We start from the raw sequence: 27,754 nt of genomic DNA on the forward strand, positions 1-27,754 counted from the left end.
ATCTCATTTCTTTTTTCTCTAGGGAACATCCATGCGCTAAATTGACATCAACACATGATAGAAATTGGTCACTCCCTGATACAGTCATTCAGGAATTTTTGCTATTTTAAGGCCTATTATTATTTCCAGCAGTTGCTACTTCATCATTCAGCAAAATACAGTCATCCAGAACTTCCTGACATATCAGGAGTCCTGTTCCAGGCCTTAACTCCCCAGTAGCTGGCCCTGCCATTTACAGACATGGCAGGGTGCGAGCTCGTGGGCGTGGTTCTAAGACATGGAATACACTGTGCCTCCTCCCTCATCACTTTCCTGGGCGGTCTTATCTGAATGAAATCAAGCTGATTTGGAGACTGCACCCTGCCTCTGCTCGTCCAGTCACATCTGCAACTTCTTTTTTTGCAAAACAAGGTATGTGAACAAGGAAGGAAATGAAAAGAGAACAGGAAAATAAAACACGTAGAGTTTGTGGCATAAACACAGGCGCAAAGAACAGAAAAGATGAGATCGAAAAAAATGTGAGACCGTAGGAATGAATAAAGACGATGGAATTAGGGGAAAATGTATGCTTAATTACAAGCTGCTCTCGTCCTCTGTATTTGAGCGTTTTACGGAATTTCTTCGATTTTACATGAGGAAACTCAATAGGATACTTGTTTTCTTTTTTCTCTCCCTCTCCTCTTCTCTCTTCCCTCCCCTTCCCTCCTCTTCCTTTTTGTCCATTATGCTGTTCACTATAGATTTTCTTTTATGTCCATTATGCCGTTCACGGTGGATTTTACATCCATCTAGTTGCTAAATTAATGCCTCCTAGGAATAATGCACAGCCATAGCCTGATCTTACAGTCTTTCTACAAATGCCTTTGTTTTATTTTTGAGGTTTTGAATCTCTAAGCTTTCGAAGCATGGATAACTGAAGATAGATTGACTTAAGCACAAATGAGTTTCTAAAAGAAGTTATGTATGGCTGTAGCCTTCCATACATAAGAATTTAACCAACTTCAGAGAATAAATCAACAGAGCAGGGCAGGAAAAATGATGTGAGGCCTCTGCAGCTGTGAGAACTTTAAAAAACTACATTGGAAAGAAGTCATTTTATTTTTTTATTACTTTTGAGAGAGAGCGAGAGAGAGAGAGAGGCGTGCATGTGGGGGAAAGGGGCAGAGGGAGAGAGAAAGAGAATCTCAAGCAGGCTCCACACTCAGCATGGAGCCTGACACAGGGTTTGATCTCATGACCGTGGGATCATGAGAGCCAAAATCAAGAGTTGGACTCTCAACCAACTGAGCCACTCAGGGGCCCCCAAAACAAGTCATTTTAAGCTATAGTTTGCTGCTTTTCAGTTTATAGTAGGTAGTATAGACTGATTCTGAGCTGTTGTTTGCCTAGATGACTAGATTGTCACTTTTAATTAGCTTTTGTTTTTCTTAAAGGCTAATTGCTTTTTAAAAAAAAAATCAAATATTCTTGATTGCCGGTGTCAGGAGTATTAAGTAATATGGTTACATATTTTTGAGAAAATTCACAAACCTACCTAACTACAGAACTCTATTTCCTTTGAATTTTTTATATTAAAGGACTTATTTTTAAAACCAGAGAAACACATATTTACTAATAATATTAGTAAAATAAAATGTCTTGTTTTTGGCAAGTGGATAGCTGCTAACATATTTCATAAAACATAAACAAACATTTCTAGTTCTATTTGGCTTTAAAATATACTTTATGTCTTCATTTCCTTATAACTATCATATCTTTCTGGACTAAGGAACTATACTATCTAAATAAATATACTATATATTGGGGCGCCCAGGTGGCTCAGTTGGTTAAGCGACGAACTTCAGCTCAGGTCATGATCTCACGGTTTGTGGGTTCGGGCCCCACATCGGGCTCTGTGCTGACAGCTCGGAACCTGGAGTGTGCTTCGGATTCTGCGTCTCCCTCTCTCTCTGCCCCTCCCCAACTTGTGCTCTGTCTCTCTCTCTTGCTCAAAAATAAACATTAAAAAAATAAATAAATATGCTATATATAAAGGTGTTTTTACTGATACACCCTATTGGTAGATATATGCTCTGGGATTTTTTCTTGTTCAGCTCATCCTGAATTGAATGGTGTCATCAATATTTTCTTATTGTGATTTACTTACAATGTTTAGGTGGAGGGATAACACTAGGGTGACGTCTTTGCTGTAGAATGAAGATTTTCTTTCTGTAGGGCTAATTGGTCCACAGATAGAACAGATGATTAGCCTCATTCATATTCTAAGAAGCAGTTGGCTAAATTAAACCCCTTGGATCCCCCATCAAACTTCATGGACTACTGACCGGCTGGATGCTAATGTTTTGAGCACCTATTCCATTCCAGGCACTGTTCATAACAGTGAACGAGACAGACAAAAAGCCCTGTCCATTGGACTTCCATTCTCATGGGAGAAGACAGATCATAAATAAGATGAATAAATTAGGTAGAATATTAAAAGACAGTAAGGACTACAGGGAGAAAGTGAAACAGAGAGGGCAGATGCAGGCTAGTATAGGAGAGTTGTAATTTTAAATAGGGAGGCCAGAGGTGACCTTCCTAAGAAGATGGGATTTGAACACAGATTTGAAGGAAGTGAGGAAGTGAGCCCTGGGGTACGTGGGGAAAAACAGTGCAGGTAAAGACAAGGACCAGTGGAAAGGCCTGGGAGTGGGACCATGCCTGGCATCTTCCTGGAAGAGCGGGGCCGACAAGAAGGGTGAGCCAAGGAAAGAGCACAAGAAACAAAGTTAGAGGGATAAGGTTAGAATGGATCTCAGAGGGCCTCCTAGACCCTCAGAAAGATTTTGCATTTTACTTGCAGGACATGGGTAGGAGGGGATGTGGGCAGGGAAGATCAGGATCTCACTTAGGGTCTAATGAGAGCATCTGAAGGGGGAACTGATGGAGGAGGGCAAAGCTGGAGGCCAAGGGATCATTTACAAGGCGAATGTAACCGTCTGCATGAAAAGAATGTTCAACTATCTTTAATGTTTCTCTAGTTACCACAGTTAAGAGCTTTAGTTCACCTCCCTCATGGAGAAAGCTACGGTCAAGCATTGAGAAGTCATACAAAGCTCTCCCTGTGACTCCCTTCTTTCCACTTGCCCCTGTCACAGCAATGGCCACAGGGACAGCTTCGATCAAACGCTGTGACATTTTGGTAAATATGTAATTATACATGCCGCATCTTCATATGTTCTTTTCAGTGACCAATTAATATCAACCAGATGTGTGGCGAGCCAGAGTACGCTCTGGAGGTTGTCCTGAGAAAGTAAAGACATAGTGATTTAGCGAGTGCACCTGCAGCTCTTGCTGCTGTATGCTGCTTTTGCTGCAGCTTTGACGTCAGCTGCTTAAAGGGAAGCCTCTGCTTCCAAAATCCTCTCTTGTTGATTAAGTAGAGGAACTCTGGGTCAACGAGATCATCTAATCACCTCATTGCAAAGCACAGAGCATCAGGAAATGGCATCTTCCTATAAGAGGTCACTAAACCCCACCTGGTGTTTAACATGATCTGCTTGCTTTTTTGAGAGCTTGAGGCAATCACGTCTGGTTATTTGTGACAGTAAAGACTCAGAAAATGTAAGAACAGGTAAGAGTATTTGGAAGGTTGTGAGTAAAAATGTAACCTTGCTCTATTCTCTCAATAAGCCAAGAAACAGGAGTTTTCACTTTAAGCAAGATCATGTGCATAAGACATTTAAAACAAAGATGAACACACATGGCATTATTAAGTCAACAAATAGTTAAAAAAAAAAGGAATGGAAATCTTGGGATTTAAATTATTTATGAAAATAATCCAAAACCATAGCCAAACAAAGCACTACACGTGGCTGAGATCAAAAGTGTGTTGTTTTCTTTTTAATTTCCTTGTTTTGTTGCTTAAGTGCTGAGTGGAAATTTACTTGATAATTGGTAGAATATGCATAGTTAGAACATTCTTCTTAAAGATGAAAAGTTCAACTACTCTTGAGGATATTGGCAATAATTCCATCCCACCTTGAGGCTTGATATTTTTCAGATTTTAGTTATGTCCACCCAAATTATTGCAACCAGATTATACTATGAAATGTTTACTTTTATTATTGTTATTATCATTATTATTATTATTTTATTCATAAAGATTTTGTTAACCCATCAGTCATATTTCATTATCACTGGTCGTTCTCTTGAATAAAGGCATCCAATCCCGATTTTGTCGAATCATACAATATGTATGGTGGAATAATTTATGCACCTAGCAAGGCAGACAATTCAGGTTGTTCTTCTCTTGGTCAGAGAAACCTGGGCTTCCTCCTTTCATTAATAGGCCAAGGATATTTTGACAATGGAATTTTGATAGGTCCAAAAGAGACCTTGGTAGTTTAAGCCACAGGAGAAAACATACCCACATATAGAAAAATTGTAAGTGGAGATTATAGAATATGCATTCTCTTAGGGTAGGAAAGTTAGAGTTCTCTTCAGTGCTGGTTATTCCTCTTCTTGACGTAATCATGGATCCTGAGCCTACTTGCCTCTGCTGAATTTCTGTACTTCCCTCAGCAGAAATCACTTAGATCCTGTGTTCTTCCATTTCCTCTTCGAATAAAACAAAATGATAGCATTTTCTTCCACAAATATGAAGGGTGATATAAATGATAATGTCTTATTTTTTAATCTTTAGACAAGACAAATGCCTTGAAGGTAAGAAAACACCTATTTCTTTCTTTCATTTTTAAGAAAAAAAAGGATAAGTTAATTTCATTTGAAGAAAGCCAGATGTCCTCAAGATAGGTCCTGTCTGCCAACAGAGTTCTTAAAAATCCTCTGATGAGTCAAAATTCCAAGGTTCTTTCCCATGTTGGCGGTCAGAGTGATAAGGCCTCTCCCGCTAAAATGTTTCTATAATACTCTCAATGGTCAGTTGATTCCCTGTATCCAGATCTTATCCCAATAAGTCACTTTAGTTCCCACTGATTCCTGAGCAAAGCCATTAACTAAACAACGAAGAGAACAGAATTTGTATGAATGCCAATTGATTCAAATACTAATTGGTAATATCTGTGTGCAGTAGTTTCCTTCAATATATGTTATATTATACTTAACTGCTCTCCTGTCCAGGATATCGGTATTATGCATTTGTACAACATTTGTTACACTTTGTTTAATTATCTTTTATAGATTACCGATAGAGCATTTAAAAGAAATGAATGAAAAGTGTGTGCAGAGTGCTGCTCTATAACTGAATGGGTATGTATTATATTCTCCTTGGTCAAATTTCCCAGAGACCCTTCTCTGAAGTAGTCATATAAATGATAGTGATCTCTGGATGATGCTGTTGGGATTAGATAATAAGAGTATGACTCATAAACATGTCATTTAAACATGGGAACAAGTAACTAGAACCACTCCTTTTAGCCAAAAGCCTCTCATTTTTATGGGTTTTCCACCCCCACATGAATGGCATACACCTCCAGTCTTTAAACTGGCAGGTTTTCTTAGTAAAATGACCCATTCTAGGATGAAGAATACCTAAATCCCACAAGTAAAAGAAGCAGTCTGTTATTACTCTTCCTGTTCAGCACATGAAAAGCAGAAGTATGTGAGAACCAGACCCAACCTGTAATTTGGTAGCCAAACAACAGATCTGTGCTGTAACAGGAAAAATAAAAATACAGCTCTACTTTGGTATTCTTGGCTGGTCTGCCCCGGAGGAGTGAAACTTTGCTTGATTTTCTTTCTTCTACAACAATGTTCTCGTCTGCCACTAGATTCCCACCAAAGGAGCTTGTCCACATGGGGGTTTTGATGTTTGCTTCCATTCCAAGGGCTGAGATTGAGGAGTATACGGTCTGTGTTTTCTCTGATATAATTTTCCCCTATGTGCATTTTAGAGTTGAACTGTTTTAGGCTATATATTTTTTTTTTCTCTTTATGCAAGTGATAAAAGATAAGCTGAAGCACATTAAAATTTTCAAAAATTTTTTTTGAGCATACATCAATTCAAATTTGATGGCACCCAGTCAAAGGTGGTTAGGAGTGCCCCACCGACAGGAGCTGGGAGAGAGATTTTTATAGACAAGGTGGAAAGCAAGGTAAGGAAATCATTTGACTGGTTGTAGCTTAAACAGTCACCTGATTTGGTAAAATCTATTTGGCTGTTTGTGATTGATTGTTCTTACCTGTCATCTTTTGGATTCAAGTGCATGGCTCTGGCTTGGATTTTGGTTTGCTTACAGAGGCTACCCAGGCAATAGAGCCACCTCAGTCTAGTGGCCTCCTTGTTTAATTACTTTAACACAAGGAACATAGTTATCTCACTACTGAAGTGGTCAGAGTTCCTCACATCCATGATTGACTATAACTTGCTTAGTGACAAAAAGGTCAGCTCTGCCTACTGCGGTCTATATTAGTCCTTGTTTTATCAATGCCACAGACACATGTGGATCGTTTTGAGTAAGACAGTATCATATTTAGATCTATAATTTTCACAATGGGAAACTATGTGTATGAGTGTGTGTGTGTCTGTGTGTGTATGTATGTATACCCTCACACATATACATACATACCTATATGTACATATACACACACGCAGAAATAAACACATATGTATATAATTTAATGGAAAATATTCACATTTGTCTTGGTCCTTATAACAACAGGAACAAAAATAATGAGGACAGTGTTATTATTCTGTAACTGTCACTGAAGATAAGATTTTTGTCATGGATAAGTGAGGAAAGAGGAATTTCATGCAGTTATAAGAGAAATAGCTTTTAGTCCACCCAGATTCCCCAAATCATTCTACCGAAATGCTGGGAATCTGAAGCCCAAAGACAGGCTTGGTACCTTGGCAAAAGGCATCTTGCCTTCTTTATCTAGTAAGTGATCTGGGGACTAATCAGTGATTTGATTTTTAGGCCAGTGAGTTTCTCTTATTTCAGGTTGTCTTGTAACCTGAAGTGTTTAGATCCCAGTAATACTAGTTTCCAATTCCTTAGTGTTCAATTCCACTGCCTTTTTATTGAGTAATGTGTATATAGTAATAGAACTTGACACTCTAAAAAAATGCACAAAATTTCTTCCATCATTAAACAGAATCCTATGAACATCATGATAAAATTTTGTATGCAGCATGCATTTATAGGACAGTATCACAAGATAGATATTAAGGTATTTTCCTGGGAGATGAAAAATCTAAAGAAATTTGTGGTGGGTCCATTTGTTATGGGAATAAATAAAATGTTACTAGTTGTTGCAGGCATCTTGTATATAGCAAGATGAGCCAAAAGCTAGCTTTTTCTATTCATTCCTGTGGCTTCACCCTAAAATGACGGAGTTAACCTCTGTTTCTGCAGGGCTAAACTGCTATTATTTCCCTGTTTACCTCTGTGACAAGAAAAGGGGAGGATAAGGACAAGTAAAAATACTTTTGTATTTTAGGACCATTGAAAGGGATTATTGAGAGTGCCAGAGCTGACCTAGTGCTTTGAGTTGGGGAAGATGTGTTATAAGGGGCTTTGGAAAAGAGGCATATTGTTAAAGGTGTTGAAAGTCTTTCTGAGGCTATGGGGTAGACTTCATATTTCCTTAGCCCCTGCAGTGATATTCTTAACCCTAAGAGATGTCAGTATCACTTTTGGGGGTGGTTTAGGCCTTTTGAAGGTGGGGACAAGACATTAGTAAGCATGGCCATGAAGGTCACAGTGAAAAGTACCTGTGCCCAGCAGAGTAGGCTTCTCATGGTCTCTTCTGGTGAACGTAAGAGCAAAGTTTAGCATACGCTGATGGCCAGAGTGCTCCGTTCCAAATGTTCTGGAATGACCCAAGAGGAAATCATGACTAAATCACAACTTCCTTTCTAAAAGACAGGAGGGAATTCTGAGCAGATTGTTTGATGAGTAAGAGAAATTAAAAAAAATGCAATAAATAAGGACCAAATTTCCTTCACAGGATAGAAAACCTAGCCCACTCAGAGGGGTTCTTGCCCTTTTTTGTCTATGTGCATATCCTTCGTTCAGGCTTTGAGGTGAGAAAGATGAGTTGGAAAAAAAGAAAAGAAAAATCATGAAAGTTATTTCCTGGCATCTCACCCAGGAATGAGTGATGAATAGAGCTTGGAAACAACTTTAAAAGCCATTTTCTTTGCTCATGTGAGGTCATGAGGTTGCTCTGTGCAACTCTCTGGGCACTAGAATGAATGAAAATGGCACAAAACACACCCAAGGTCTATCATTGATTTAAAGTGATTGATGGCTGGTCTTGTCTGATTGTGCTATATTGTCAAACCATCCATCATTCCAAACAAACCCTACACTCCATAGCCTAGTATACAGTTACATGTGGCCAAAGAGTTGAGGATTTTTTTTTCCCAGAGAACAGTTGGTGGTGGGGTGGGGGCAGGGGGAGGGAGAGAAAACATGTTGCTTCCTATTACAAAACTATAAAGTTGTTGTCTGTTAAGAAGAAAGTGCTCTGATGACACATGCTAAATTCTTGTTCAGTTTATGTAGGAGTGTGTTCATTTCCATTGAGCAAACCATATTTTCCACATTTCCCACTCTTTCCTCAAGCTGTGTCTTCCCAAGCTTTTTCACAAGACCTAATATTTGTCCTACTTAGGAAATCAGCTGTTCCTAATTCCTAGACCAATCTTGGTTTGAGACAGGAAGTTCATGTTTTGAGAACACCTAAAAAATGATTATAAAACTATTTCATACTCATTACCCAGAACATAGAAGATAAAGAAAAGTATGAAGAAATAAAAGTAATATACAATCCCCTCTCATCCTACATCTTAAAGCATATCTCCACTCTTTCCTTCCATGAGGTTTCCTATGTGTTAATATTTGTATCTAGTTAGCTATGATATATCTTTTACCCTTTTAATATAAAAGATCAGGGGCGCCTGGGTGGCTCAGTTTGTCAAGCGTCTGACTTCGGCCCAGGTCATTATCTCACGGTTCATGAGTTCAAGCCCCGCTTGGGGCTCTGTGCTGACTGACTGCTCAGAGCCTGGAACATGCTTCAGATTCCATGTCTCCCTCTCTCTCTGCCCCTCCCTCGCTTGTGCTCTGTCTCTCAAAAAGAAAATAGACATTTAAAAACTTGCTTAAAAAATTAAAAAAAGTAAGACCACACTATATATGTATGCAATTTTGTATCCTTTTATTCTCACACAATGTTATATTTTAGGTTATTGCAGGTCATTGCAAAACCTTCCAATACATGATTCTTGGGGCAGACAGGGAGTATCAGCCTCTCCTGACTCACTCTATCGGGTTAATAGGACTGCGTAGGGGTATGCTGCTGGAGCACCAGTGGTGATGCTTCTCAGTCTGAATCACCATTGATGCTTATCTCACCCATGACATCATGTCTCCTGCTTACCTTTGGGCTTCAGAGTTGAGGCCAGAATCTAACTTGCCCCATAAACCCTGTAGTGCCTTCAGTCATATAAAATCTCAGGTCAAATTCTGCTCTAGGTGCCATAGTTCTTAGAACTTGGCTTTTCCTTAGTCATCATTCAGGACCCTATCTTTACACAGTAACGAGGACCAGACTTGCTTTTGTGTGCACATGTACTTCTGGAACCTAGACAGGAATGCTGTCCTGGCTCAAAATCTGAGTACCATTAGCTCAGATCCCACCCCATCCATCCCTGCTTCCCTGATGCTACATCGTGACTATCGCTTAGCAAGTTCCACTGTGTTTTGAAAACTGGAACTAGGCCTGTATCATGAATATGTGTAGCTATATTCTATGGACAAACGTTTTTCCTACTGTTAACCTCTGCCAGGACTTCTATGATCATCAGCTCCTAAGTCTTGCAGAAACAGACTTGTGGCTTCAGTAGCTGTAAGCTAGTTGGGTGAAGAAATTGCTCTAGGCTTCACTTCCTATCTTTTTCTCTTCAAAATGTTGCCCCTGGTTTGTTGTTATTGCTGTTGTTTATACCTGGATTTTCTTTCTTTGGAAAGCTCCTTCAAAGTGGCATTTCAGCTGGGTGGTTTCCATGAATTTGGGGGTTCAAATCTCCCAAGATGTTTTATTTTGGCTCATTGCCAGTGGTTCTCAACTGGGTGTGATTTTTGGCCCATAAGGGATGGGATATATTGGCAATGTCTGGAGATAATTTGTATTGTCATAACTAGAGGAATGCTACAGGGATCTAGCAGGTGGAGGCCAGGGATGCTGTTAAACATCCTACAAGGTACAGGACTGGTCCACGAGACAAAGAATTAACAGGCCCCAAATGTAAATAATGCCAAGTTTGAGAAATCCTGCCTTAAACTGTCCACATCACGGCCTTTAAGATTATAAGGTAATACCTGACTCTGGCTCAAGGAAGTCTGTATCTCCCCTTTCTTACACAGATACTCAATGCCCCTCTTCTACCTGCCTAACTCACCACTAGCAGGTAAAAGTAATACTAGGCTATGAATCCTCTATGTTGAAAATACACTGTCAATGAAATCTGAACCCTGCATCAATATATGAAAGGCACTAAGCTAGGCACATTGAATAAGACATACTCTCCATGATCTATTTTTTTAGGCTAACATGGAATGTAAGATGTGTTCGGAGATGACTACATAAATCTGTATCAGTATATTATGACATGAATCTGTCCAAATAATTAATTACATGGAATATGGATACTGCTGGCCACTTCCCTCCCTCTTAATCCCCAGGGATATTTTAAATTCTGGATAGGCACTCTCACAAAAATGATCTGAATGAAACCAAATTAACATCCAGAAATAATGTATAAAACACACCAAGCCAGTAATTCCATATGGAAGTCAATTTTTTTATGTAGCCAAAATTCTTATCTGACAATATCCTTCACCTCCACCTAATAATTCCTGTGTCTTAATGAATGGTAGAATGAAAAAAAAAATTGATTCCTCTTTCAGGAAAGTGCACTTCTACTCTGCATTACCATCTTCCTCCTCATTGCTCTTGGTTTTTTCTTCACTTGTCTGTAGTAGCTGAACCCAGAGGGGCTTATCTGATCAGCCAGTTCTGATCTTTTCTGTCAAACTCTCTCAAACTTTCTTTCTTCTTTCTTTCTTTCTTTCTTTCTTTCTTTCTTTCTTTCTTTCTTTCTTTCTTTCTTTCTTTCATTAAACATATGTGTTCTGAGTGCCTACTATAGGTCAGGTACCTGAACAATCCTACCCTTTGAGCAAGTGTGGAAATCATTCTATCAAACATGAAAAGAATGTTAAGGCTGGAGATAGAATATGACCTGGAAATTTGGGGTGTAGCTTTAATCATCAACTTCTCTCCTAGCCCCTTCTCCCTCTCCCTTCCACAAATGCTACTAGTCAGGTGTATAATGTAGGCAATGCATCTAAGAAATGAACTCTTCTCCTGAATCATCCACCACTCAGCCACGAGTTGGAAGATAGAATTGGGATAAAGGAATTCTACTGTCAGGTTATAGAAGCATAATCTTGGAGCATTTTGGCCACATCCACAGTCAATATTTACAGGCTTTGTTAAGTTCCTTGTGTCCATAACAAATTCATGGGCCATATAACCTCTTGGGCCCCTGAGGAAGACACTATAGTATTTTTCTAGTCACTTGGCCATGCAGTTGACATTAATATAGCAATTTCCATGATCTGTTTAAGGCCCTTGACTCCCATCATCTTAATATAAGCCTGTGAAATAGGCAAGATTGACCCAGATGCCCATGTGGCTGCACTGGTGGTACCCATAGGCTAGGTGTCCTCACCTAGACTTACTGAAATGATGGGATGATTGGGCAGAAAAGTAGCAAGACACTTCTTTACCCTGATGGGCCCCCTGTCAGGGCTGCTTCTTATGTGGGTAATGCAAAAGGCCATGTGAATCCTTCCAGCTCCTTTATGTATTCACCAACCCAGCAGCACTGGCATTCATTTTGCATGAAGCAGATCAATGCAAACTCCTGTGGGAGAAGAGAGCAGGGCACTTTACATCCCATCTGAGATTTAAGGCCCTTATGGCAGGGGTGGCACTGGGTAGAATATCCTAGTACAAGGGACAGATATGTGCAAAGGCATCCTTGCAGGGAAGCACATAACATACTTGCAAATGAAAAGTGATATGTTTTGGTTGGAGTGTAGTGGGTGTGCGAAGGATCAATGGGAAGAGAGGCTGGAAATGGAGATTTGGGCCAGATTATAGCAGGCTTTGAATTTTAAAGCTAAGAGTTTAGGCTTTATTTTATGGGCAATAAGGACCCATTGAGCTGAGTGTGTTATAATCAAAGCTGCACTACACCAAAATTACTTTGGCAGCAGCTTGAAAGATAAGCAGCAGTGTGGACTAGAGACTCAGACCAAATTTGTGTGCTAGACCGGTCATGTATTAGCTGAGTGAACTGGGGTGGAAGGTCACCAAATCTTTCCTCACCCATTTCCTCACTTGTAAAATGGGTATGGCAGTACTTTTCCTGCAGGGCTCTGATATGGATTTGACATCCTGGATTTATTTATTATTTTTAAAATGTTTATTTATTTATTTTTGAGCAAGAGGGAGCACAAGAGAAAGAGAGACAGAGAGGGAGACACAGAATCTGGAACAGGCTCTGACAGTAGGACTTGAACCCACCAACTCTGAGATTATGACCTGAGCTGAAGTCAAATGCTTAACTGACTGAGCCACCCAGCTGCCCCAAATACTGCATTTAAAAGACCAGTGCCAAGCTTGACATATACAGGCACTCAGGACTCATTCACTGGAAAAAGAAAGGCAACATTGGAGGTAGATTTCTCAATAATTTGTGTGAAAACCAGGAGGGCTTGGAGGCAAAGGAGAGAATATGAAACATAAGGTAAAAAAAAAAAAAAGAGTCTCTAAGTCTTAAAAAATGCGGTAAAGGAAAAATAAAGGATAACTAATAGGTTGAAAATGGGTGACAGCAAGGATGGAGATGCCATATCAGTGGCACGAGTAGTGAAGAAGGAAGATATTCGGCCATTTCAATAAAAATTACACATCATATAGAATTTAGTTCTTCAGCAAGTTATTTTTGGTAACAATATCATTTATCTTGGTAGACAGGGAATAAATGACGACTGTCATTCATGGTAGGTACTACATTAGGTATTATATGTCATCCCTATTTTAAAAATTAAGAAACTGAGATACAGAAAAACTAAGTAAATTGCCTGAGGGCCCATAACTACTAAGTAGCTGAACCAGGCATTAATTCCAGGCACTCTGGCTCCAGAATCAGGGAGCATAATCTCTATATTATACTGAAAGGGACTAACATCCTAGAAGAATTTCTAGATAATTCAGCTCTGCTAAAGGACTGGTCAGGTGGGGCTAGTCTATGGTGGAGAATCATGAACACGTAGAATGTTAACAACGTCTTACAAATTTTAGTCAACAAATTAAGATGTTTATCTTAATTTTCTTTAAATTGATTTAAATCCATGAAGCCCCTATTCTACCATGGGTTCTAGCTAAAGTTAAAATGTCAGGGAGTTCCTCCAGGAATCAGTCATAAATCCATATTCCATTTTACTGAGATTCTGTTTGTATCAGCTTATACAGGTACCTGCGGGTCTCGTGACTCTGCAGATCCCAGGGTTTCTAGAGGTAGGAGAAAGCTGGAGATTGTGGGAGTCCAAACATTGTGTCCAGTATCTTTAGTTGGTCACATCCCTGCTATAATGTGTTGACCCCTCCATAGGACTATGCCACAAATTGTGCCTGGTACACCTACTCCCCCCAGTTCAGGGAAGTCTCTCCTTCTTCCTTATTTACTACTGCATTTGGAGAAATTATCCTCATTCTCCTTTGTTATCATGAGACCAAAGATATTTTTTCAATGAGGTTTGGTTTTTACAAATAAGAGAAAAATGCCTCCATGTTTCAAACTGCAAAAATACAGCTGAGGGCAACATATAAATGAGTGAAGACTTTGATTCAGTAACTCAAAGCCCTCCTACAAAGCAAAACCCAAACCCAGATGGCTTCATTAATGAAGTGTACCATTTGTAAGATTTGGTGCTGGGTGCCTGGGTAGCTCAGTCAGTTAAGCGTCTGACTTTGGCTCAGGTCACGATCTCATGGTTTGTGAGTTCAAGCCCCGCATCGGGTTCTGTGCTGACAGCTCAGAATCTGGGAACTGCTTCAGATTCTGTGTCTCTCTCTCTTTCTGACACCTGCCCCACTTGAGCTCTCTCTCTCTCTAACATTAAAAAAAAAATTAAAAAAAGAAAGGGTATACCATGAAAAAGTGAGACTTATCCCAGGAATACAAGGATGGTTTTATTTCTGCAATTAAAGTAATAGAATATACAATGTCAACAGAATAAAGGACAAAACTACATGATCATCTCAACAGATGCAGAAAAAGGATTTGACAAAATCCAACATTTTGTCATGATAATAACACTAAATAAACTGGGAATTGAGGGATCTTCCTCAACTTGATAAAGGACATCTATGAAAAAACCTATTAGCTAACATCATTTTTAATGATGAAAGACTGAATGCTTTCCTCCTAATATGAAGACAAAGATGTTACTCTTGTGACTTATATTAAACATTTTACTGGAGGTTCTAGCCAGGGAAATTGGGCAAGAAAAAGAAATAAAAGACAACCTGATTGGAAAAGAAAAATTAAAATTCTCTATATTTGCAGCAACCATGGTCATATATATATATATATAGAAAATCCTGAATAATCCATTAAAACTTTAGAGCAAATGAAGAGTTCAGCAAGGTACAGTGTACAAGATCAAAATACAAAATTCAATTATATATTTATATATTATATATTTATATATATATTATATATATTTCTATATGCTAACAATGAACAATCTGAAAACAAAATTAAGAAAACAATTTAATGAAAAATAATAATAGCGATAAATTTATCAAATAAAGTACAAAATTTATACTCTTAAAACTAAAAAAAAATGTTGAAAGAAATTAAAGATGATGTTTTTCAACTTTGCTTATCTTGAGAGAGAGAGTGTGTGTGTGTGAGCGAGGGGAGTGGGGGAGCAGAGACAGGAAGAGAAAATCCCCAACAGGCTCCTTTGACACTGTGGAGCCGAATGTAGGGCTCAATCCCACAGACTGTGAGATCATGGCCTGAGCCAAATCTAAGAGTTGAACACTCAAGTGACTGAGCCACCTAGGCTCCCCAAAGATGATTTAAATTAATGGAAATATGTTTTTTCATTTCTTTATGATTTCTTCAATTTCCTTCATAAGCTTTCTATAGTTTTCAGCAAATAGATGTTTTACATCTTTGGTTAGGTTTATTCCTAGGTATTTTATGCTTCTTGGTGCAATTGTGAATGGGATCAGTTTCTTTATTTGTCTTTCTGTTGCTTCATTATTAGTGTATAAGAATGCAACTGATTTCTGTACATTGATTTTGTATCCTGTGACTTTGCTGAATCCATGTATCAGTTCTAGCAGACTTTTGGTGGAGTCTATTGGGTTTTCCATGTATAATATCATGTCATCTGCAAAAAGTGAAAACCTGAAGAATACTGTTAAAATGTCAATACTACCCAAAGCTATCTACACATTCAATGCAATTCCAATCAAAATTGCACTAGCATTTTTCTCGAAGCTAGAACAAGCAATCCTAAAATTTGTATGGAACCACAAAAGGCCCCGAATAGCCAAAGTAATTTTGAAGAAGAAGACCAAAGCAGGAGGCATCACAATCCCAGACTTTAGCCTCTACTACAAAGCTGTAATCCTCAAGACAGTATGGTATTGGCACAAAAACAGACACATAGACCAATGGAATAGAATAGAAACCCCAGAACTAGACCCACAAAACTATGTCCAACTAATCTTTGACAAAGCAGAAAAGAATTTCCAATGGAAAAAAGACAGTCTCTTTAACAAATGGTGCTGGGAGAACTGGACAGCAACAGGCAGACGGATGAAACTACACCACTTTCTTACACCATCCACAAAATGGATAACGGACCTGAATGTGAGACAGGAAACCATCAAAACCCTAGAGGAGAAAGCAGGAAAAAACCTCTCTGACCTCAGCCGCAGCAATTTCTTACTTGACACATTCCCAAAGGCAAGGAAATTAAAAGCAAAAATGAACTATTGGGACCTCATGAAGATAAAAAGCTTCTGCACTGCAAAGGAAACAATCAACAAAGCTAAAAGGCAACCAACGGAATGGGAAAATATATTTGCAAATGACATATAGGACCAAGGCTAGTATCCAAAATCTATAAAGAGCTCACCAAACTCCACACAACCCAGTGAAGAAATGGGCAGAAAACATGAATAGACACTTCTCTAGAGAAAACATCCAGATGGCCAACAGGCACATGAAAAGATGCTCAACGTCGCTCCTCATCAGGGAAATACAAATCAAAACCACACTCAGATACTGCCTCATGCCAGTCAGAGTGGCTAAAATGAACAAATCAGGAGACTTTAGATGCTGGCGAGGATGTGGACAAACGGGAACCCTCTTACACTGTTGGTGGGAATGCAAACTGGTGCAGCCACTCTGGAAAACAGTGTGGAGGTTCCTCAAAAAATTAAAAATAGATCTACCCTATGACCCAGCAGTAGCACTGCTAGGAATTGACCCAAGGGATACAGGAGTGCTGATGCATAGGGGCACTTGTACCCCAATGTTTATAGCAGCACTCTCAACAATAGCCAAATTATGGAAAGAGCCTAAATGTCCATCAACTGATGAATGGATAAAGAAATTTTGGTTTATATACACAATGGAATACTACTTGGCAATGAGAAAGAATGAAATATGGCCTTTTGTAGCAACATGGATGGAACCGGAGAGTGTTATGCTAAGTGAAATAAGCCATACAGAGAAAGATAGATACCATATGTTTTCACTCTTATGTGAAAGTTTCCTGAGAAACTTAACAGAAGACCATGGGGGAGGGGAAGGAAAAAAAAAAAACAAAAAGGTTAGAGAGGGAGGGAGCCAAAACATAAGAGACTCTTAAAAACTGAGAATAAGCTGAGGGTTGATGGGGGGTGGGAAAGAGGGGAGGGTGGGTGATGGGTATTGAGGAAGGCATCTTTTGGGATGAGCACTGGGTGTTGTATGGAAACCAATTTGACAGTAAATTTCATATTTAAAAAAATAAATTAATGGAAAGATGTTTGATGTTATAGATAAGAATGTTTAATATTTTTATGATGGCAATATTTCCCAAATTGACCTATAGATTCAACACAATCTTTATCAAAATCTGAGTTGATTTTTCTGCAGAACATGACAAACTGTCCTAAAATTACTTTAAAGGACCCAGAATAGTTCAAAATAATCTTGGAAAAGAAGAAGAAAGTTGAAGGACTCACAATCCTATTTTAAAAACTTACTATAAAGCTGTAGAAGTCAAGACAGCTTGGTGCTGGTGTAAGGACAAACACAGATAAATGGAATCAAATTGAAAATCCATAAATAAACTCCAAGAAAAGGGAGAGAGAAAAATACATAGAGCAAAATCCAAATTTCTATCTTGAGATAAATGCTTCAATATATCATCTGTCTATCCTGCTATCATATTTGTTTTCATGATTCCCTATGAAATCATTTTGGAATAAATATAATCAATTGGAATAAATATTTTCTGATTGAAGTTTGGCAATTGAATCTTTTTGTCACCGCAGAGAAAAGAGTCCGTATTTCTCTTTTTCACTCCACTACATTATTCCCTATCCACCTCCCTTGCCCCCAGCCCTATGGCCAACCACCTGGTGAACTCTCTGGAAAGGGTAAACATTAGCTGATTTAAATACACACTGAGGTATAAACTATTCATATCCCAAATTTTCCTGAGGCTCAAAGGTCCTTGGAGGGTTAGTGAGCCAGAGTATTCCAAAAGCATTTCTGTGACCTCTGAATCCAGACCCAGCCAAGTTACCATGTCACCTAGGATTAGGATTCAGAGCAAGGCAGCTGACTTGGTAAGAGAAACTGCCTAAGCTCCAGTAATAAAACTATGGTTTGGTTGTTAGAGTTGCTATAAAGTAGCAGTTGTTTTAAAAATTGTGTTAAACTAGGAGAGTTGAGAGGATTCAGTTAAGACTTAGGAAGATGTGAAGAACATCCAGAGGCACCAAATTTGAGAGAGTATGATAAGGAAAAATATTCTTTTTTCAGAAATTTTAAGTAGGAATGAGGCAGATTGCTGCTGTTTCAGAAGGGACGGGGAGGGGACTGAATGAAACCAATAATTAATCTTATAATATATGAGGCTGAAGGCAATTAAAGTAAAATGAATACTAGTGACTTGAGTTTGTTTTGGAATAGAGAACCTATTTAATAATGAGGCAACTGCCCAGACTGAAAAGAAATGTTTGGGGAGGGATGAAGAAAAGTTTATAAAGGCCAAATTTATTGAGCTCTTAAAATATGATCATGTTGGAGTGAATTTCAGAAGTTGTGATTATTAAAACTACTTACTACTTCATTTCTATCCTGCCAAACCCTGCCAGTGAAAGAACACACAACTCACACTATGGCAATGGAATTTAGAGAATCCACAAAACTTCATCGATTGTCACAAAAACACACTGAAACTAACAAAAATCTGTTTCGCCTACCTTTCAAATGTTAGTTTCATTTTGAAGAGTCTATAAACCATATATAGAGTTGTAATGAAAAGAAAAACTAACCCAGGAACTTTTTCAAATGTTCTGAAGGTGTTATGATGTTCGTCTCCAATACAGATGTATTTTCAGCTGTGCCCCTCCCTCCCCATCCCAGTAGGCAGGCAAATTCAGATGATACGTGCTATGGAACTAGAAAATCTCAACGAAATCATAATTTAAACATCTAATTATGATTCTTAAAGAAAACTCAAATATATAAGCTTTTTCCTCTAAATTAAAAACTACAAGCAGATGAATTGTAGGTTTTGGATATCAACGTTAAATAGAATATACGAGATTGCTCATAAGAGATGGGGTGAGAGGGACAGGCGGCACAGGGAGGCAGCACCACTGGAAATACACTGATAAACAATTAAAAGATTAAATAGAAGGAAATTGCCTACACATTTTTACAGGAGAAGGTTAATCTAAAACGACACCAGTCCCAAAAAGGTTAGCTGTCACATTCAACAGCAGGGGCATATAGTGGTCACTGGCTACCGAAGGGAAGAAGTGGGTAAATTTCTCCAGGTCGCATACTTTCCAGAAAGATGAGCTCTTCAGTGTCTTTGGCTGGCCTGTGTTATGAAGGCGTCCCATTCTATGGAAGGTTTTGTTAACCTAGCTAGAAGCAGGTCCTGATTGGTCATGGGAGAATCCGGACTAAATGGTATACATTTCTGATGATGTAAAAGTAAATTAGAGAACAGGGCAAGTTATTACACCAGAGAACGGAGGGCAATGGGGAATAATAAAAATCAGGCTACTCTAATTTCCTTTGAACAACTAAATATATACAGGTCATTATTTCCTGTAATCCGCAGGCCTCCCAGTGCAAGTCCTGGCCCTGTGTTAAAGCCTCTGAGACAAAAACAACAAAATGCAGTGTGGAGAGAAATGAAAAACACTGTAATGCTATTTAAAGAATGGATTAAGTACAGTTTTCAGTTGCCAGCTTTCTTCTCATCTTGGAATGTTAAATTAGAGAAGCAGGAGGGAAATTCACCTTGTTTGAAAAATTCAGATGTCTCCCTACCAGCAATTTCCATTCATATTTTCTGTAGTCTGTTCCTGTACATGGCTGGGGCAGCTGGGCTGCATTCTAACTTCCGTTTGCCAAAGCAGAATCATAAAGGGAATAGCAGTTTCTCCTTGAATGGGGTTTAGGCTATACTCAACATTATTTCTCTGGAGATTGATCTGAGTCCTTCATTTCAAGTCTGGGCCAAAAGTGGTCCCTTTTCCCAGATGGACACTATACCAGTTGCATAGGAGTGCGGAAGTCTCTTTTCCAGCCTTAGGTAGGTCTGTGCATCCTCCCTAATACAGGAGGGCTTGTAGGCAAACAAAAGCAGCTACTTACAGGCCCAGGGCATTCTGTGTGTTGGCAAGAGAATAATGGAGAAACAATGAAGACTTTTTCCAGTGCTTTTGGCTCCATGGACCCCTGACGTCCAAACCACCTGATGTGCTTATTGTACATACTGATTCTTGGGCATCTAATCAATTTTGCTAAAGGATGGAACCCAGGAACTCTTTCAAATGGTCCCATTGATTCTTACAAACACTAAAGTTTGGAAATCACCGCTAGCCATTCTTTACCTTTCACCAAACTTATCGAAAGGAACTGCTAGGGATGTCTTTGTTATCATATTTGTATCTGGAGACGGCTAGAACTAATTCACTATGACTGTGCCCGGTTTCTTCTCTAGGCACTGTCATACTATGTTGAATAAGACTTCTTCCAATGCTATTAAATTCTTGTACTACTCAGCTTGTGACAGAGTCCTACTGCATTTCACATGTCCTTATTGTTTCACCCACGGGACCATGCATAATCTATGAAGATTTGATCACATGGGGACTCTTAGCTCCCAGGCAGCTAGATGGGGACAGAGGATCTGAGTGATGGCAGAGAGTTCTTACTCTGGGAGGCTGGCCTGGAAACACCAAAGTCTCATCTGTTCCCAGCAAATCTATCCAGAAAGCCTGGAGAATGTCCGGAGATGGCAAAGGTTGAGTTGAGACCCTGAAAGCTGGCAGTGTTGATCTGGGAGTTCAGCTTAAGGGATGGGGGCAGTAATAAAACAGAAAGGGGGAAGTTAGTTTGGTTAGGAAAATAACAGGATACAGCCATCTAATGTATTTCTAAACATGACTTTCTTCACTATCCAATATTTAGATAAATACAGAAGACGTCCCTTTCACCTGGGATAGTTCTCCTCAAGCTTCTTGTCCCAGTGCAATCATTAATTGCTTATGTGTTCCGTTTGGCTAAAAATGGTATGCAGATCCAGTAATATCTTGTCCTCCTGTTACCTTTGCTGGTCCTAAAAAGAGACCACGTATCCAAGTTTTATAATTAAAAGATTAGTAAGCCCCTTTAAGGCTTTATCATTGCTTAGCCTTAGAACGAGTTTTAATAAGGTGAGAGAAATAACAGGTTCCATTGGCACTAGACATGGAGTGAGGGAGGAATGACATCCAAGAGAATGGTGTAGGATACAAAGATTGAGGACAGGTTTATGTCAGGCCATGTCTGGTGCTACAGAAAACCCTGTTACTTCTGATACTTTTTTTTTTTCTTTAAAAGAGAAGTTCTAGGGGCGCCTGGGTGGCTTGGTCAGTTAAGCGTCCGACTTCGGCTCAGGTCATGATCTCACGGTCCGTGAGTTCGAGGCCCACGTCGGGCTCTGTGCTGACAGCTCAGAGCCTGGAGCCTGCTTTGGATTCTGTGTCTCCCTCTCTCTCTGCCCCTCCCCTGTTCATGCTCTGTCTCTCTCTGTCTCAAAAATAAATAAACATTAAAAAAATTTTAAAAATAAAAAATAAAAGAGAAGTTCTATTTGTAATTCAGAGCACACAAAATATTTAAACATTATCTTTTTATCAAACCATTGAATACACTTATTTTTATAACTTTTCTCGACTGTTAAGTAATAATCTTGAATATTAAATACTAACATATTTGAAAATTACACCTTTACTCTGATTTGCCTAGATCTAATATTGCCAGCAAGCTTTTCCAGCTATTTTCCCCCAATCATCTTTGGTAATACTTTAAATATTACTCTGACATATTAGAAAAAAAAATCCCTACCTTTCCAGGAAATGCTGCTATTCTAGAATCATAGAAAATTGGACACCTCGGAGTGCCTGGGGGGCTCAGTTAGTTGGGCGTCCGACTTCGGCTCAGGTCATGACCTCGCGGTCCTGGGTTTGAGCCCCACATCGGGCTCTGTGCCCACAGCTCAGAGCCTGGAGCTTGCTTTGCATTACTGTGGCTCCCTCTCACTCTGTCCTTCCCCCACTCACTCTCTGTCTCTCTCTGTCTCTCAAAAATTAATAAATGTTTAAAAAATTAAAAAAAAAAAGAAAATTGGGCATCTCTGTTTAAAGAAAGTAATTGTCATAGGTTCAGTTAGGCCTGGGAGGCAGAAAAGGAAGTGAAACAAAATAGGGGACTGATATTTAGTATGTTCAAGTTGGGGGAAAATAAGAAACTTTCAATAGAACTGAGTTCTGTTGCCATTGCCAGAAAGTGTCTCTGAGAAAATAAACATATACACTCCCTTCCAAAAAAAAAAAAAAGTGAGAACAGGATTTTTTCCCCCCCTCTTAATTTGCTGTTTGTTTCTAAAAAAAATCCACCCCCACATAGGTCACTTGGAATTCATTTTGTCTACATCCTGGACTGCACGTAGGGAGACAAAAAAAAACCGCCTGGGATTGGAGAGGAGGAATGTGGCAGGGCATGGGAATCGCAGTGTCCTGGTGGTCACCGAGCATATTTTGGCTTGTCTTAAAACAAGCAAGCACCGTTGGACCTTTGGAATCCTAACAAGTGAGTCCCGCTATCACCCTACCTATCAGAGGCTGGCTGCCTGAGAAAAAGCGTGTGGGTTTGAGGCTGCAGCCGGAGGCGCTGGCTGGCTCTGTGTCAGCCCCTGCCTGATTTCTGACTTCCAGTACTGTTCCGCGACCTCTGCCCCTATCCGGTGTCCTGTTACAGTTCATTTCAATAATTAAACAGTTCGGGGATGGCAAGACTTGTGTGTTGTCAAGAGAAAATCAGGGCGATGGCTTTTTCTCAATACTGGAATCAGGAGTGTTTGGGTTTAATTATATTAGCCAGTGCCTGTTCATTAATTTTCCCAATCATAGGGAGGCATGCTTGCCGGGCGAGATTGGCAATGGGTTAAAGCGGTTATTAAGGCAGGGCATTTCAAAGGAAAGGGATCCGAACTCTGACAAAATCAGATGTCTGAAATTTCAATCAAGTGCCCTGGGTTCCAGTGGCAGCTTTACTCCTTGAAAGAAGACAGCTTCTCTCCCATCTGGAATCCCAAATCGCTCGGGGAGCGGGACTAAGCCATTGGATGCCAGCTCCAAATATGCCGATTTCTCAGTGCCAGAAAAATAAACTGCTCCCTTCAAACTCCAAGTAATTGGTTGATGCACCACTTCTGAAAAGTCTCTTACATCTTCACTGTTGCTCAGTGAAGCTTTTCCACCTCCCCGCTTCAAGGAAAAAGAAAGGGGGGGGGCAATATAATGTACTTAGTGAAACCAGCAAATTTGCCATTTTTGCTACTTTAGCAAAAATGATAATACTTCAACTTTTCGTTAGGGATGTCTTGGAAATTTTGCTTATTTTTTCCCCCTTTGGAGAGTTTAATGTGTACCTTAATGCCCCCTTTCATTATTGGCCTGGCCCTCTTCCCAGCTCTTCCCTGCTGACTCCGGACCTATCCTGGTTATTTTGTGGTGATGGCTGGCTCTTGGTCATTCAGACATGTTTGTGGCTTATAAGTGTATCAAATTAGATGCCTCAGTCTCCTAGGTCTCCTCCCCATACCCTGACAAAAGTGGTCTTGCTCACAAATTTCACTGGCCTCCCTAAACTATTTTTTTTTTATCATCTATCTCTTTTGTGAGCCTAAGAAATGTCCAAGCGCTTATCTCTACTCATAATGAAAATGACCAAATCGTAATAGCTCAAAGGTGTCCTACCCACCCTTTTCATCCATGAGGATATAGCTTGACAATGAATAACCTTGATGTTTAAGCTAGCAAGCAGTCATGTTCATGATACTGTGGCAGCAGGGAATGAAGCAATGACTATAATAACCATACGTTCTTCCCAATTTTAGGTGAAGAAATATTATTTCCTTCCTGACTCGCTGAAAATTCAAGTAGAGAAGACCGTGAAGAATCTGGGCAATATTTCTCATATTTAGTTCTGTAAGATTTTATTTAGTTGTGCTCTGACCCTGGGTACTCTTGAGAGCTAAGAGATATAGAAAATGTCTTTTGGAGTTTGAGAACCGGGGTTCAAAATCCTAATCCTGTCTCCTTTTATCCATAGGATTTGGGCAAGTTACTTAAGGTCTATCACCATTTTCTTACCTGTAAAATGGACTTAATAATAGTATCTACCTGAAAGCATTATTGGAAGGAGTAAATGAATACTTCATCTATAGAACAATGTCTGTCACAAGATAAGAAATTTCATTCTTATTATAGCCCCATCAGTTGATATGTATTACAGCATCTAGGACTCTGATATGTAAATTTTACTTAGACACTTTTATTCCTTTGTATGTTTTTAAGAGTAATGCCTGGAGACACTTTTCATCTTAATGTAACATCACAGTGTTTCATTCAAAGTTACTCCATAAACATTTGTGAAATGGATGGCTGGATGGCTGGATGGCTGGGTGGATGGACGGACAGATGGAAGTAGAAATATACAGCATCAGGGTTGGTCCTAAGCAATCATTTTCAAATCAGGACGTGTATATCTGGGGGTATCTCCTTTCTGTCATCTCCTTCAACTGTTTAGATGTTGTTGCCTTTCTAAGTTTGGACATGCTCCAAGCCTTGTTTTTCCTCCTCTTTCTTATCACATTTTTCTTCTCTTCAGTTCTTCTAAGTGACTATCTAGTTTGATCAGTAAGTAAAAGGGGCTTTATGTGTCATGTCTTCAAGATAGCTTGTATATTTTATCAGATAATTTTTTTTCTCATTGCTTCATTCCACAGAAGTGACTAATATGGGGATTTCAAGAGAGCTATTACAAAAAAAAATTTTTTTTGTAGGAGGCTTTTGGACTTAAAAAAAAAAAAAAACAAAGCCTATAAAACATCTGCCTCCTTTACCTGGGGCTAAAGCTGACCCTGAGCAATACTTTGTTCCAATAATATGAACAGCTACATAAACTCATTTTGCATGAAAAGGTAGGGGGTAAATATCGAAAGAAAGAGGCCATCAGGAAGCCCCTGTGGCATATGCTGAGTTACAGTCCAGCAATAAGATTAACACATGCACTTCAGCCTCTCTCCCCATCCCCAAGGGAAGAGAAGCCTGAGTGTCAACATGAAATATTCAAGTCTCATATTTTCCAGGTGTACAAGCCAAATCTTGCAATGATGTTGGCGACTTCTTAGAGTTGCAAAATAATGGAGAAATTTTCAAGTGAATGATTCTCTGGATCTCTTAAGAATATTCTTTCTTTCTACATGTTCTTTCAAACTTGGTATTTCAACAGCGGTGGAAGGTCAAAGTGGAATTCAGACAAGTGTCACATATTTTGCTGAGGCAACAGGTACGTAATGAAGGCTTTTGAAAACTGCACATACAATGGATGAAACAAGAATTGAATAAAAACTCTGAAGTTTAATATTCACTCTGTTGAGGCATTTTCAGGCAGGTTGGGTATATGTCATTAGCCGTTTTCCAAATGCCTGGATAATGGCTCTTGGTTACTAAAAGAATATTAGAAGCACTGTTTGAAAGTGTCCTCAAACTACAGAGGAAGGTGATAGGGGGTGGGGGAGAGGGTACTGCTGGCATCGCCTTTTCCCTGTAAGCAATCCCCACTCATTGTGGGCACCCCAAAAGAAGTTTGTGAAAGCATAGGGGAGAAGGGGAAGGGTGAACGGGAAGCACTGAAAGGGAAGGGAAAACTATCATAGGGGGTGCAAAAGGAAAAGTCACAGAGGCAAGAAGGAACCTCCAAGATTGAATTCTATAGATGCAAAGGAGAGAAATATTGATTGGTGGCAGATAGTACTTGAAGAAAGATGGAACAGTGTGAGAAATAAGGAACAGAGTGAGGATATATTATTTCCCTACTATATTGTGGGCAGAGTGGACCATAGTCTGTTATACCATCAACCTTCTAATATGGGTATTTCTGGTCCCCACTTCATAACAATTGAGTTAGGGCTAACTGAGGTAAAGCCACATGTTTCAGGTCAGTGTTAAGTAAATCAGTTCAGGGTTCCACGGCACACTGTCTGGTTCCATCGAATTTTTTTTTTCTGTACCTTCTGCACTTTTTTCTGGAACTTCTGCCTCACAGTGAGGCCTTTGATTTGGCTCTAACCTGTTTCTTAGTTTCCCAGGTAAAGGTGCAGACTCCAGAGTAGCATGGTATGGCCAAGAGAAAGCTGTCATGGGAGTGGTAGATCCCTTACTTCTAGTACAAGCCTCGTTACTAAGTAGCTGTGTGATCTTAACAGCTAGTCTGTTCCTTTCTTCCTCATCTGTGAAACGAGGGAGTGGGGATGCAGTGTTGTCTTAAGTAGCTTTTGGCTTCAATATTCTGTGGTTCAATTGAGTTAAATGAAAGTGAACGTAACCAGATGAAGGCTGGGCTTCTAGAAGTAATGCATTCATGTACTCCCTAGCAAGTACGGGTTATTGGAGTCACTGGGAGAAATGCTTTAAATTTATATTCCATTTAGAATATCTGTTAGTAGATGTGAAAGAAATTACATGAGAATGTCGAACAAATATGAAGTTCAGAAGACAGATATTTCAAAACTTTTTGGAAAGAAATCGAAGAGAAGAAAGAAGGGAAGTCGGTAGGAGAAAGGTTGAATCAAAATTTCCCCCCGCCCCCCCTTTGGGGAAACAGCTGCATTACTGATGTTCCTTTCCTCATACCAGAATTGTGTACTTATTTCAGAATATGGAAGCACTTGTAGCATTTTCCCTCATTCTTACTAGTTCCAAAGTGGATTATATCCCTAGCTGGGTTATTCCATATTCTTTATTTTAAAACTTACTCTAAATGTCTTAAATATTAACAATTAATCTAATCTCTGTATTTAATTCATAGACTTTTAAACTAAAATAATACAAGTTATAATCACTCTGCCTAAATTAGACTTTAAATCTCTAATGCACTTTTAGATTTCTAAATTATTTTTTATATACTAAACTATTACATTCTTTCTGCAATGAGGTAGGTAGGAACAAATAGATTTAATTGCAAATACATTATGAAATTTGATCTTCACACAATCTTATGAGGAAGATAAAGCAGAGTTTATCATTTTCATGAATGAATCGCAGGCAGGGAGAGATTACCTCTCTTGCTTCCATTTTTTTTTTTTTTTTAATTTAGGAACCATATACCTTTATTGAAAGGAATGGTAAACTTGGAAGAAAGAAAATTTTAAGTGAATGGTTTTCAAGGGCAATGTTGCGGTATGCATGCCCAGCATGGTGATGGGGAGGTGGGGGGAGTCACCCTGTGGCTACGTGGAAGGTGGACAAGTTCTTCCTGCTGTGCACCATGCTGGGCTTGCCATCCTGCGCAGGGCCCCCATCCAACTCAGCTTGGTGAGAGCTACATACTCTTTGAAGGACTTGACCTGCTTGTGGAGGGAGGGACGCTTCGGGAGCTGCCACAGGTGGGAGTCGTTCCCATCAGTGGCCAGCTGTTGCTGATAAAGGAAGCTGGTCACTTGCTTCTCCAGCTGGAAGGCGCAAGCCAAAGCTTTCGAGGTGCTTCGCAGCGGGCAGTCCTGGAGCTTGGTTTCTGCGGAGGCTATGCGGCCACGCGGATACCGCGGCCACCTGGTCTTCTTCCTCCGGGAGTTCCCTCTCCTCCCTCTCCAACCGGGGCTGGTGCGGGAAGGACCTACGGAGCGCTTCAAAGGCCAAGTCGTCCTGGAAGTACAGGCAGGAGGCATAAAGCACCAGGTTGGTCTGGCTGTTGAAGGCGGTCTTGCGTCTTGGTGGGAGTGGGGTGAGGGTGGGGTAGGTAATTAGTAGAAAAAGTTGTCTAGAACCTGGGTGTTCTAATTCCAGCTCAAGCCCCACT

At 39.6% G+C, this 27,754-nt stretch overlaps 1 long non-coding RNA gene across 1 annotated transcript; it reads left to right on the plus strand.

Annotated features, from left to right (window-relative positions):
• The first annotated feature begins 1,978 nt into the window (after positions 1-1,978).
• On the plus strand, positions 1,979-26,901 carry LOC109502675. Its single transcript, XR_002161435.3, has 3 exons — positions 1,979-5,250; positions 22,298-22,480; positions 23,790-26,901. It is a non-coding gene; the product is annotated as an uncharacterized LOC109502675 (long non-coding RNA).
• Positions 26,902-27,754: the final 853 nt, after the last annotated feature.

This window comes from Felis catus, chromosome C1 (genome assembly GCF_018350175.1).
Source record: "Felis catus isolate Fca126 chromosome C1, F.catus_Fca126_mat1.0, whole genome shotgun sequence".
NCBI classification, from domain to species: domain Eukaryota; kingdom Metazoa; phylum Chordata; class Mammalia; order Carnivora; family Felidae; genus Felis; species Felis catus.